The sequence below is a fragment of the Vicia villosa genome, unplaced genomic scaffold, assembly GCF_029867415.1.
Source record: "Vicia villosa cultivar HV-30 ecotype Madison, WI unplaced genomic scaffold, Vvil1.0 ctg.001393F_1_1_2_unsc, whole genome shotgun sequence".
NCBI classification, from domain to species: domain Eukaryota; kingdom Viridiplantae; phylum Streptophyta; class Magnoliopsida; order Fabales; family Fabaceae; genus Vicia; species Vicia villosa.
In genome coordinates this window covers 7,113-19,560 of record NW_026705603.1, presented here as the reverse complement: position 1 = coordinate 19,560, position 12,448 = coordinate 7,113, and the positions used below count along the sequence as shown (strand labels likewise).

At 38.0% G+C, this 12,448-nt stretch overlaps 1 pseudogene; it reads right to left on the bottom strand.

Annotated features, from left to right (window-relative positions):
* Positions 1-490: 490 nt before the first annotated feature.
* Positions 491-2,909, bottom strand: LOC131634945 (uncharacterized; annotated as a pseudogene).
* Between the last annotated feature and the right edge of the window lie 9,539 nt (positions 2,910-12,448).

Here is a 12,448-nt window from a genome sequence, read left to right as displayed (position 1 = left end):
ATTAATACAATTTATTATACTATTAATTGTATTTATTCACCTTGATTTTAATTTTTTTATAATTTCGTATTTTTGTCGCGGGTGTTTAAAAAAGTTTGGAGGTCCATAAAAAAGTTTTCTTCCAATTTCTAGATAAATAAAAAAAAAATTGTGATTTTATTTTGACTGAAACAAAGTTTGTGATTTCCACTCACGAATGTTAAATTAAATTTATGCATGGGAGAGCAGATCAAATTAACCGGTGTAATACTTCCTTCAATTCCATTTTTTTCTTTCCTTTTTAATCCATGAATTATAAAGCTCACCAATTAGAAGTTTATAGATGATATGATATGCAGTGGCGGAGCCAGGAAAAAAGAAAAGGGATGGCCGCTAAAGTAAAATAAAAATTATAAATAAAATTGTAAATCATATTTCATAGAAAGCATTTAAGTTGAAATAAATATAAAGTTGATTATCAAAAAATTAAATAACATGACTTGAAAATACCTTATAATAAAGCTTTACGTGTTCCGAGTGACTTGAAATCTTCAATAATAGACTCAGAACTAATGTTTGTACTAATCTCCCTTTCAATATAAACTGTCATGCTATCTCTTAGAAACCCAACATCCATCTTGTTTCTCAACTTAGTCTTGATAATTTTCATTGTTGAAAAAGACCTCTCAGTTGTTGCCGTAGAAACTGGAAGAGTCATGATAAGACGAAGTAGCCTATCAATCAAGAAATAAATTTCAGCTTGTCCAGTTTCCACCAAACATGAACATGGCTCTTGAATAATTGATAAATTATTCAAATTTGATGCTTGGCGAGCAACAAATAGAAAATGCCGAAGTTGAAATTGCAAATTATTCTTCTCTTGATCACTAAAATCCATAGGATAATATTTTTCAACTAGAGAACAAATAGTATCAATGTTAAAATCTTTATACTCATCCTTAGGAGACAAAGCACAAGAAAGAGTTAACAAATCCATTGCCTGCTCACTAAATCTGCTATTCAACTCTTGTAATTGTTTGTCAATGGTAGTGAAAAAGATTTCAACTTTGAAGTAATGTTGAATTGTGACTTGATTTTCTTCAAGGCGAGATCGTCCAAATCTTGTTGCTGAATGAATATCATTAAGATCGGGAATCTCAATACCATGCTTTTCACAAAAAGATGTCACTGTACTAAAACAATATATCCCAACCATTTTCTCTCAAGTCTTGAATAAAACTTTTTGTTGAACGAACCAAGTCCATTTGATTCTGTTTTTGCAAGGCTTGACAAAGCAAATCTGTTATCCCCATAATTTCTTTCATCAAATGCAAGATAAATATAAAATCAAATGCCTTCAAGTAATTGTAAGAACTATCTGCATCCCCACGTGTAGCATAATTTCCCCTTTCTTTTGCAATTTTTTTTAAAACTAAACAAGTTGCTTCATACATGTTTATCAAGCTATAAATAGAATTGTAATGTGATCCCCAACGAGTATCTCCAGCTCGTTTCAAAGTACCAATTTGATTTGAACCTTTACCAGTTACAATCTCACCAATCTCTAACAAATGTGTAATCTTTTCTAATTGGGAAGCTTGTAACTCATCATGGCGCTTAGTGGAAGAACAAACAACATTGACTACAAAAATCAGTTTATCAAAGAATTTATGAATTGGTTTGACTTCTCTTGATGCTGTAACCAAGGCAAGTTGCAATCGATGAGCAAAACAATGAACATAGTATGCATAAGGACAATCCTTCATAAAGAGTGCTTGTAAACCATTCCATTCTCCCCTCATGTTACTAGCACCATCATACCCTTGTCCGCGAATGTTAGACACATTAAGGTTATGTCGAGAGAGTATATCACATATTGCTTCCTTAAGAGTTAAAGATGTGGTGTCTTTAACATGTGCCACATCAAAAAATCTCTCTTGTATTAAACCAACTTTATCAACAAATCTTACTATAAGAGCCATTTGTTCCTTTTTTGACTCATCGCGAGCTTCATCTACAACAAAACAAAATTTGGAATCACCAATTTCCTCACGAATATGCTTTTTCACCCTACTAGAAAGAATTTGCAAGAGCTCTTTTTGAATTTGATGTGAGGTATATTTGCAATTTTGTGGAGCATTTTCCAACACAACTTTTGCAATTTCATCATTGTAAGATGCTAAAAGTTTTAACAATTCGAGAAAGTTACCTTGATTTCTTGAATTGCTAGTTTCATCGTGACCCCTTAAAGCACGAGCTTGAAGTGTTAACCAACGAACAGTGTCAATTGAAGTTTTGAGATGAAGCCGGTTACTCATTCTTTGACTTGAACTTTGAACTTGAATAACATTTCTGATATGACAATCTTGATTCAACAAGTCTTGACAAGCTTGCATTGCATTGTTGTGTGGCGAACATGGATCCATCCCAATGTGTTTAAGAAAGGAACAATGTTTTCCATTCCTAACTTTCTTCCAAGTTCTAAATCCCGTAGAAATGAAGACATGTGATCCGGGACGTCCACTTGGTTTTTTGCTAAAAAGGTAACAAGGTAAGCAGTATGCAACATCTTCGGATGGTGAATATTATAACCAAGAGGGAAATATGCTAAACCAAGTGTGTTGAAACCTTCTTGGATGATCCTCATTACCGGACAAAGGATAGTTGTCTAAATGAATTTGATATGGACCCCATTTTAGATAAGCTCTTTGTATTGCATCCACTTGATTTGGTGGATATTGCCAAATCGGAAGACGCTTTCCAGGATCACGTTCCAAAGAATTTTCAAAATCATGATGCTCTTCAATTCTTGGAATCTCAAGAATTGTTTCAGGTTCAAATGTCGGGATTATAATTTCTTCATCTCTCTCTTCTCTTTCAATTTCACATGCTTTCCTCTTGAAAAAGGAATCAATTTTTCTATTATTCATCTTTATTTTTCTGATGAAAAAAATGAAACATAACAAAATGTCAAAAATTATCACACATAATAAAATAAAAAATATGTAATAGGCAAAAATTATCACACATGAAAAAATTATCACACATAGTGCAATTAACAATCACAAATTACATATAAAAGAAAAAAATAGAACAAAATCTAATACTTTCATTCTTGATAAAATTATCATTCAAAGTGCAATTAACAATCACAAATTACATATAAAAGAACAAAATAGAACAGTATTTCATATTTCAACTAAACTTAATCAAGTTCCAAAATTACAAAATAAATAAATATAGAATCTCCCTAAATCAAGCTTCTAATTACAATCAAGTTTTAACATTAAAAATATACTAACATCTAAATATTTGAAAAAGGCAGAAACTCCCTAAATCACAAATACAACATTTTAGAAATCCAAAAATGTCTCAGTAAGTACCCCTAAAAACACAATACAGAGAAATCTGAAAAGAAATCTAAAACCAATCTTCAGCACCCCTTAATAATTATTCAGAACTCAAAACTCTAACCATTTTTAAAGAAGAAGAAGATGAAAACCCTAAAAATACAAAATTGACAAAGGAAGAAGAATACCTTTTTTATTTGAGAATATTGCAATGATTCCTCCAGCAACCACGGCAGCAAGTCGACCGCGCCCACTCGTTTTCGTTTTCGTGGAAGAAGTCGCCGTCGGCAGCGTCCACTGGTCTTCGTTTTCGTGGAAGTAGTCGACAGCGTTTCTTTTGTGAAAAAGTGGAGGAAAATAAAAAAAGGAATGAGTTTTAATTCAAAATGAGGGCATTTTAGTATTTTTCTCTATTTAAAAAAATATTTAAAAAAAATAAAAGGGGTGGCCATGGCCTTCCCCTGTATCTACGTGGCTCCACCACTGATGATATGTCATTAAGATACATTTATATTACTGCCTTATATGCTTATATTAATAATATTAATTTTGGCATAGTTCAATGACTTATTAAGTTATTATCAAATCATTTTAATTTTACGTAAAATTTCATATACGTATACATAATTAAGACAATAGAATAAAATAAGCCATAAGAATCAACATAGAAATGAACTTTCGAATTATGCAGAAACTATGTTTTTTTTATGATTTTGGAAACAACCTTGTATTTTTAATTAAAGAAAGACGGCAAATAAAATAAGCGATATATAAACAGAAAATACTAATATACTAATATGATAAGAATAGTGATATATACAAACTGATCCGATCCAAATCCAAATAATAATAGTGTACGAAAGATACAATCCGAAAACAAAAAAAAAACCGACCACAACTGGGTATGCCTAATCCTCTCACCCTGGGCCCTCCTCTGCCGCCTGTATGCTGCCGCACGGCCCGCATCAGTGACGATCATCTCCATCACGGCGACTGCCTCTGGACCGCCCTGATGAACGACACCTCGATCCAACGCGTCCCGCCCAAGCATCTCTATCCGCTGGCAGATCGGCAGGAGATCAATGGCGTGGTCATCCTCGGCCTGCTGGTTCTCCAGGATCTCCTCGTGTGCTGGCCTAGGAGCACCGGGAGCGTCGGGTGTCAGTAGAGGATGTGACACCCGATAGAACCATGTGACGTATCCCTCCACATTGTGCCAGTCCTGGGTGACCCGCATGCGACGGTACTCCTCTGGTACCACATGATGCTCTCAATCCTCAAACATGGCAGTGAGTTGCACTCTGGTCACTGTGTCGGGAGCATCCTCAAAGGGTGACCTGGGTATCATCTGCACAAATCCGAACTGCCGCATGCACCGCTCAGGGAGATACCAGACCATGATGGTACTCCCGCATGCCAACCAGCCAGAATATAGAGATATGCCGTCAAAGGGGACAATCTGAGTGTAGTCGCTGAACGGCCTCCAGGTGACATCATAGTGCATCGTGCGGTCCAAGTACCCACGGTATGGTCCCACCGCATTGTTCCCCCTCTGGAGAACGTATCTGGCGGCCCTGGGCATGGCGTCAACGTACGTAGGATCGATGTGGAAGCCGTGGATGCGGGAGAAGTAGGAGATGATCCATCTCTGAAACATAAATAAATACGAAACATAAGTAAATACGAAACACAAATACGAAACATAAATAAATACGGAACAATTAAAATGAAACGTACCGTGAGTAGTGTGTAGGATCTGGTCAACTGCCTCGTCCTCCAGTTGGAGGCCTCATTCAGCTTCTGGTATAGGTATGCCAGAGTAGCTGCCCCCCAGTTCCACTGTGAACGGTGGTCAAGTCCATGAAGTAGCGCACTCAAAGTCAGCAACTTCGGGCTCCATACCCAAATAGAGCGCCATCCACTCAGTGGCTTCGACCCTCTGGATCCGGGAGTGGGTCAACAGCGGACCCCTGATCGGCAGGTGGAGAAGACACTGCACATCATGCAAGGTGATCGTCATCTCCCCAACCGGCAAGTGGAAAGAAGACGTCTCCTTGTGCCACCGCTCCACAAAAGCCCCCTGCATGCCGTGGCTGATGGTGGTGTACCCCGTCATGCAGAGCCCACTGAGCCCTGAACCTCTCACAGCGTCGTTAAACCACTCGGCAGTCGGTTTAAACAGACTGGAAATCTTTCGGGCATGATTCACCATTTTCAACGGCTCTCTCTCCTGTTACAAAAAAACAAATAAAAAAGTATGTTAAATAGACGGTTAATAAAATATTGAATAAACGTCTAAATTATAAACGGTTAAATAATGTAGTCGGGCAAATTATAAAAAATACCTCTCCCTCCCAGATCCGCCGAGCGATGTGGTCGCGGTAGGATATCAGCACGGAAGTGTCAATGGGCCCTCCCGGGTAGCTGTCCTCCTGCTCATCCTCCTCCCCGGGTGGAGGGTCAACATCTGATACCCCCTTCGCCTCGTGGTATGGCACTGCCTCCTCCTCTCGCTGGCGGGAAGAAGATACCCGAGCCAGCCTACTCCTAGATCCAGATGTAGAGGTACCCTCGCCCATCTCCACGGGAACTCGCACACGTCGTCCCCGGCCCTGCCCCCGTCCCTGTGTCGACGCCAGCTGCGCCGCCGCCCGCTCGCGTCTAGCCGACGCAGTCTGGGTCTCTCTACCCTGTCTGACGCGTGCTGGTTGGTTGTCTGACATGTTCCTGTAAACAATTGAAATCGATTAATATGCGAGACAACAGAAAAAACTAAAAAAATTTCACTTCTGATACAATTCGGAAGTTCATTTCCGAAACTGGGAATGGAGGTGTTTTCGGAAATGAACTTCCGAAACACCCCTGCGCAGAAGTTCTTTGCAACCTCCAATGGCAGACCCCAAAATCCTAAATCAAACCTATGTCTACACATTCTAAACATCCTAAATATCAGTACAAACCTAACCTAATACATTTTTTGCTATTTGTAAACACCCTAATATAAATTTTAATCATAGATCTTAAAATCAAAATGCTTACCGATTGAATAGATTGGAGGACTTTTGAATGTAGTAGAGCAAGTAGATGGAGCCTTTGATGTAGCTTGGAAGTGGTTTGCAGAAAAATCTCTTTGGGGTTGAGTTTGGAAGAAGATTAGGGTAAATGAATTGGGGGAGGGGGGCTGTTTTGCTTAATCTGCAAAACGCGCAGTATTTCGGAAATGAACTTCCGAAATGCTGTTTTCGGAAATGAACTTCCGAAATAAGACAATTTTTTCAAAAAAAAAGGCGCTTTCGAAGATGCATCTCCGAAAACAACTTTTTCTTGCATTTCGGAAATGCATTTCCGAAGTCAGGGGTAGTTTGGGTTTTTCACTAGAGGTGGACTAGAAGGTTGGGAGGTAGCCAAAGAAATTTCCTTAAATTTTGTTAGTTCTAATATATTTGTGTATCTTTTTGATAAAGTAAGTGTCTTTTTGACAAATGAGTGCATCCACTTCTAAAGATTGAGACATGTGAATCCTAAATGTCAAATATTCAAAAGGGCATATGCATATTAAAAATAGCTAAATTAGTATTATATTTATGCTATGCTTGAAAACTATCTTCATTTGTATTGCTTCTATGAATTTTGTTATGATTTAGAACATCCTATGTGTTTTTTTCTGTTTTTTTCATCAATTGTGGCAGTGGCGGATTTTGAGAAAAAAATTGGGTGTCGAAAATTAAAACATATATAAAAATTAGGAAATTTTTTTACCCACCTCCTAACTTTCTTAGTCACCTCTGGTAAATTTACCAAAATACCCTTTGTTTCGGAAGTTCATTTCCGAAAACGTACTTTTATTGGAAAAAAAAAGGTGTTTTCAGAAATGTATCTCCGAAAACGTGTTTTTTTTAATGAAAAACATTGATTTCGGAGATGCATCTCCGAAATAAAGTTGTTTTTCAGAAAATTGGTGTATTCGGAAGTTCATCTCCGAATTCACCCCCCTTGGAGGAATTCGGAAATGTACTTCCAAAATAATGTCTGGACAGAAGAAAAATAACAAACAAGAACGATTCGCTTTATTTAATTGGATGAAGATTACATCGATCACATTACATAAGATTAAAGTTACATATTATTAAACACGGGTAGGTGAGGATGAGTCAACATTTTGATAACGTCGTCCCCCGATCTTTGAAGTTTCGCGTCCAACTCGATCGGACCCTTCGAAGAAAATCGGTCGAAAGTTGACCACAAAACCGCTAAATCTTCGTCGTTCTTGATCTCAAAAGGTGTGAACTCAATGTCTCCCTCGTCATTAAGCGATGGCGAGCGGTACTCGAGCTTGACAACCTTTTGATTTTCGGGATATTGCAATAGCGTGTTGAGCGACGTTATCAACTCAGCAAACGGCGTGTCACACGAGAAGCGAAATTGGAACGGCATCGGGTAGCCGGTGGTGAAGTAGACAAATGCTAGGTGGGGGTAGGTTTGTGTCATTTGTGTTTTCTGGTGTGAAGAGGATGAAGAAGAGTGTGTTGTATTTATAGACTTATTGGAGCAATGATGGCCCAACAAACCTTATCCTGCTCAGTGGTCTTTTCGGAAATGAACTTCTGAAAATTGGAGGCAGACAAGTATATTTCGGAAGTTCATTTCCGAATTATGCAGAAACAGAGGTAAATTTTGCATTTTGTTGATTGCTTAGTGTTTTGTGTAAAAAATACAAAAGGAATTCAAAATAGACATAAATTAGACAATGATGACATAAAACATACTTATATTATATATGTATTGAATTGGTCCGATCTTACATGATAAACAACAATACATACAAAAATGGTCATTACAAACAAAAAACGATCCGGAATAAACTAAAATTCACCGAACCAATCGGTGGATCCTAAATCCAAAATAGGTATGTTCTTCGACCGCTCTCTATTTTGCTCGCGCTCTTGGCTCATCATTTCTTCAAACTCCGCCATTCTTGAAACGAAAGGATCCGGCCAAGTCTCCGCCTCATTTGAATGATGTGTCGTCCATTGACAAGAAGTAGCCGGTATAGGACACCTCGGTTTCAAAAACACTTGGACGAAGTGCCGCGATCTTAGATACCCGATGCATATGATGCGGCTCGACGCGTCCAATGGCGGTCGACTATGAAGTGGAAAGAAAGTCTCACTTAGTCCAAACCTCGTCAAATCGACACACACCCGATCATATGCACTTGCTATTAGATGACCCATATCGGGGAATGACATCCACTTTGAAACCGGAGCGATACCGGTAAGTGATGGAACAAGTGAATCATGTAGTTTCGCAAACTTTTCTTGATTTTCATATAGTCGGCCGTAGATGTCCCGATACGAAGTCAACTCCGCAAGAAGTTCCCGTCGAACTAAAGTGTGATTATTTTCCCCTTTACCGAGCAAACCCGCAACGGCCCGATATCCACAATTGTCGTCGCCTCCAACATCAACTATGTTATCGATATATTTGTGCATAAAAAGTGGCATCTCATCAATGTAGATAATGGGTGATTTTTTGATCGGCGGTGTGCGAGGTGGCTTCGAAATACGGGCTCATTTGTTACCACTACACTTGGACTTCGGTGTCGGTGAATCCGGGAATGATGCATCAACATGTTCAAAGTAGGAAGGAGATCGTTTTGTTGATGTGTCTTCTTGTGTATTTTTGGACTTTTTCGGTGCACCTTTCGTTTTAACCGGTTGAGATGGCGGTTTCAAATCGGTGGTCTCCGGAAATGCAACTTTTCGCAATTGTTCTTTTATGTGCATTTTCATTGTGTCATCTGCTTTAGCAAACTTCTCCATTATCACTTCCAACTCGCCGGAGATGGTGATTTTGGAGTCATTTTCTTTCGACGGGTCAAAATCATTAAAACGAAGCTTCTTCCAATGGTCGGCTACCTCATCCATGCGTATTGGTGAATTCAACTTCTTCTTTTTTGAAAGTATACAAGCACATGGAAGGCCGTATGTCTTTCTAATGGTGCACCCACATAAAGAACTATCCGGCCCCATGGTCTCCGACCGCTTCGCTTCATGAAACAAAAAATTCAAACCCGATCGGGATATGTTGTAAATCAATTGGGAGAATAGAATTTGGCCCTTATACCGGTGTTCCATAACCGTCTTGCTCCGACCGAACGATGTTTGAATTTCATTGTGTTGATTTTCAAGCATTTGGTTCACGGTGTCCCATCCCCGACACAAATCTCCCTTGCTATCACCCAACCACCTCTTCAAGACCGCATGTGCGAATTCAACTCGGTTAGTCGTGGTGCAACCAAGATGTATAACTCGATTTGTCCAAGCGCACACGACTTTTTCCTTGACTTTGTCAAGAATGGTGGATTCAACGTAATGACAAAAAGTCTTAATGGAACCACACAAAGACCTAAAGTGTACCAATTTCTCGGTATACACCTCTTCGGAGTATGCATCTAAAATTTCCCTCCATGCCGCCATTATCCTATCAACCACAACACCAACTTTGATAACTTTACAGTTTTCATCCGGCCTATCTTTTGTCCCAACCGCGGGTTTCAACTTACTTCTCACGTTGCAAGTTATGTGATACCGGCAAAGTAACGCGATAGATGTCAGGAAGATGGTATCGACCGCATTCATCAAAGCATTGTCCCGGTCGGTGACAATGACGTTTGGCATAACCTTTTGATCAACTAACAAAGACTTGCATATTCCTAAAGCCCATGTAAAGTTTTCTTCTTTTTCACACTCCAAAAAAGCAAACCCGACCGAATAAGTCTTGTCCGTCGAGGTCACACCGACTATCTCTAGAAGAGGAAGCCTATATTTGTTTGTCTTGTACGTCGAATCCATGACTAGCACGGTTGGAAATGTGTTGAATAATTTGATACTTTCGGGATGAGTCCAAAAAATATCACGCACCGTAACTTTGTCCTCGGACGTTCGGAAGCTTGACACATATTTGTTATCGCCTAATAGTTTCAAAAGTTGTTGCATTTCCGACCGAGGTCCCATTTTCAAAACTTTGAGATTGTGTCGTTCATTGTAAACTTGCTTAATATTTGAAATGTTATCCGGTTTTTTCCGTTTCAAATCGGCAAGTATGTTGCGAGGCGCCACTTTAACTATCGATAAATTCGAAATCACAATATTCTCTTCACGGGACAAACGACACGCCATTGGAAGCCCGTGTAACTTGGCATCCAAGGCATGATTATGAACTCCACAAATGACGGTTAAACGCCACAAATCATCAACCCTCAGAGTAGCACGCAACTTAAACGGACACCCGTACTTTCTCGATCCCGTGTCTTCGTGTTTTAGCACCCGGTTTGATTGTACATAACTCCCACCCCGTTCGCAATTCAAAACTACGAAAGCTTTCCTCCTACTATTTCCATTGTCGGACCTTAAAATAACAATTCCAAATCCAAGTTTACTAGCTTCGTTACGAACCCAATCAAGAAATTGTTCACGACTACCGAAGCTCCGATCATTTGTAAATTGTTGTCGTACATCAACCACATTGATCATAGATTTAACGTCGATAACCGGATCGTTATTAACGTTGACAACTTCCGGAACTACTGCGTCATCGTCTTGCACAATGTTGTCCGGATGCACCATACCTAACATATGCAAAAATTAGCAAAATTGGCCAAAACTGTTTTTTAATTGCCAGGGCTTATTTCGGAAGTTCATTTTCGAAATTTGTTAGGTAACATATTTCGGAAATGAACTTCCGAACCATCGTAGGTTTCAGCATAAATTTGTTGAATCAATATAGTGAAATAGGGGATGAAATGAGAGATGTTTACCTCAAATTGTAGCTTTCTATGCTCCCTTTAACGTGATCAACGGTTTGAAACTTGATTTCAGGACGGAAAATGGATGGAGATTGATTGAGTTTTGGAGAGGGTTTGGAGAAGTTTTGGAGAAAAAATGATGAAATAGTGAAGGAGGGAAAATTGTATATGCAGAAATGTTTTCAGAAATGAACTTCCGAAATATTCACGGTTTTGAATTTTTTTGACTTCGGAAATGCATCTCCGAAAACACCACTTTTTTGGTGTTTTCGGAGATGCATTTCCGAAGTCAAAAAAAATCTTTAAAAAAAATAACTTCGGAGATGCATCTCCGAAGCAGGGGCAATTGGGAGATTTCGCTGGGGGTGACCCCCATAAGGAGGTGGGTAAAGAAAAAACCTAAAAATTAACACAATGGATCTTCTCCTTCCATCCTTCCCTCTCTTCAATTAAAACATGTGCAATATAAATTGAAAACTTAAAAATAAAAGTAAAGAGAAGAAGAGAGAAAAAGTGTTAGAGAGAGATAGAGATTAAATTGTGAAAGAGATAATTGGAGAGGAAAATAGAAGGAGAGGATCCAAACCCAAAAATTAATTATAAATTATTAATTGATATTATGATTAATTTTGTTTAAATTGACTTAAGGACGAGAGTTATACTAAGAACTTCATGTGAAAAAAAAAGGTTAACATCTATCACTAGGTCATATGAAGATGAAGGGTGCGATGACTTGTTTATATTAAGATGCACCCCCAATCCAACTTGAGATGCTTACTAGGATTGTTAATGGAATAATAGTATTTGTGAGAAAAAAATAACTAAACCGAATTAAATCATAATAAAAATTTACTAAATCTGAACTGAACCATTTTAATTTATTAAAAATCATACTGAATCAAAAATTATTAGTTTGATATATGATTTCGTAATTTCAAACTGTATCAAATTATTAGAAGACAATTTATTCCAAATCGAGTCGTTTATTAAAGAATCGAACCGTTAAAATATTTTTCAATTTTTTTAAAATTTAACTTGTTTTAAACATTTTTCATTTTCAGTTTTGATTTGTTTCTGTTTCAGTTACGGTTCGGTTCTAAAATTATTTGAGCATAATAATTTAATTCACTAACCAAACATAATGGTTCGGCTATTTTAACTTCAGTTCGATTTAGTTTAGCAGTTGGGTTCAATTCTTAGATTTTTTTTAACAGTGCTAAGGAAAATTTAAGAAGGTTGTAGAAATGCATGAAATATTATTATCTTTTTTATTTATTGTATATATTTTTAATTTATATAAAATGTGTCACTA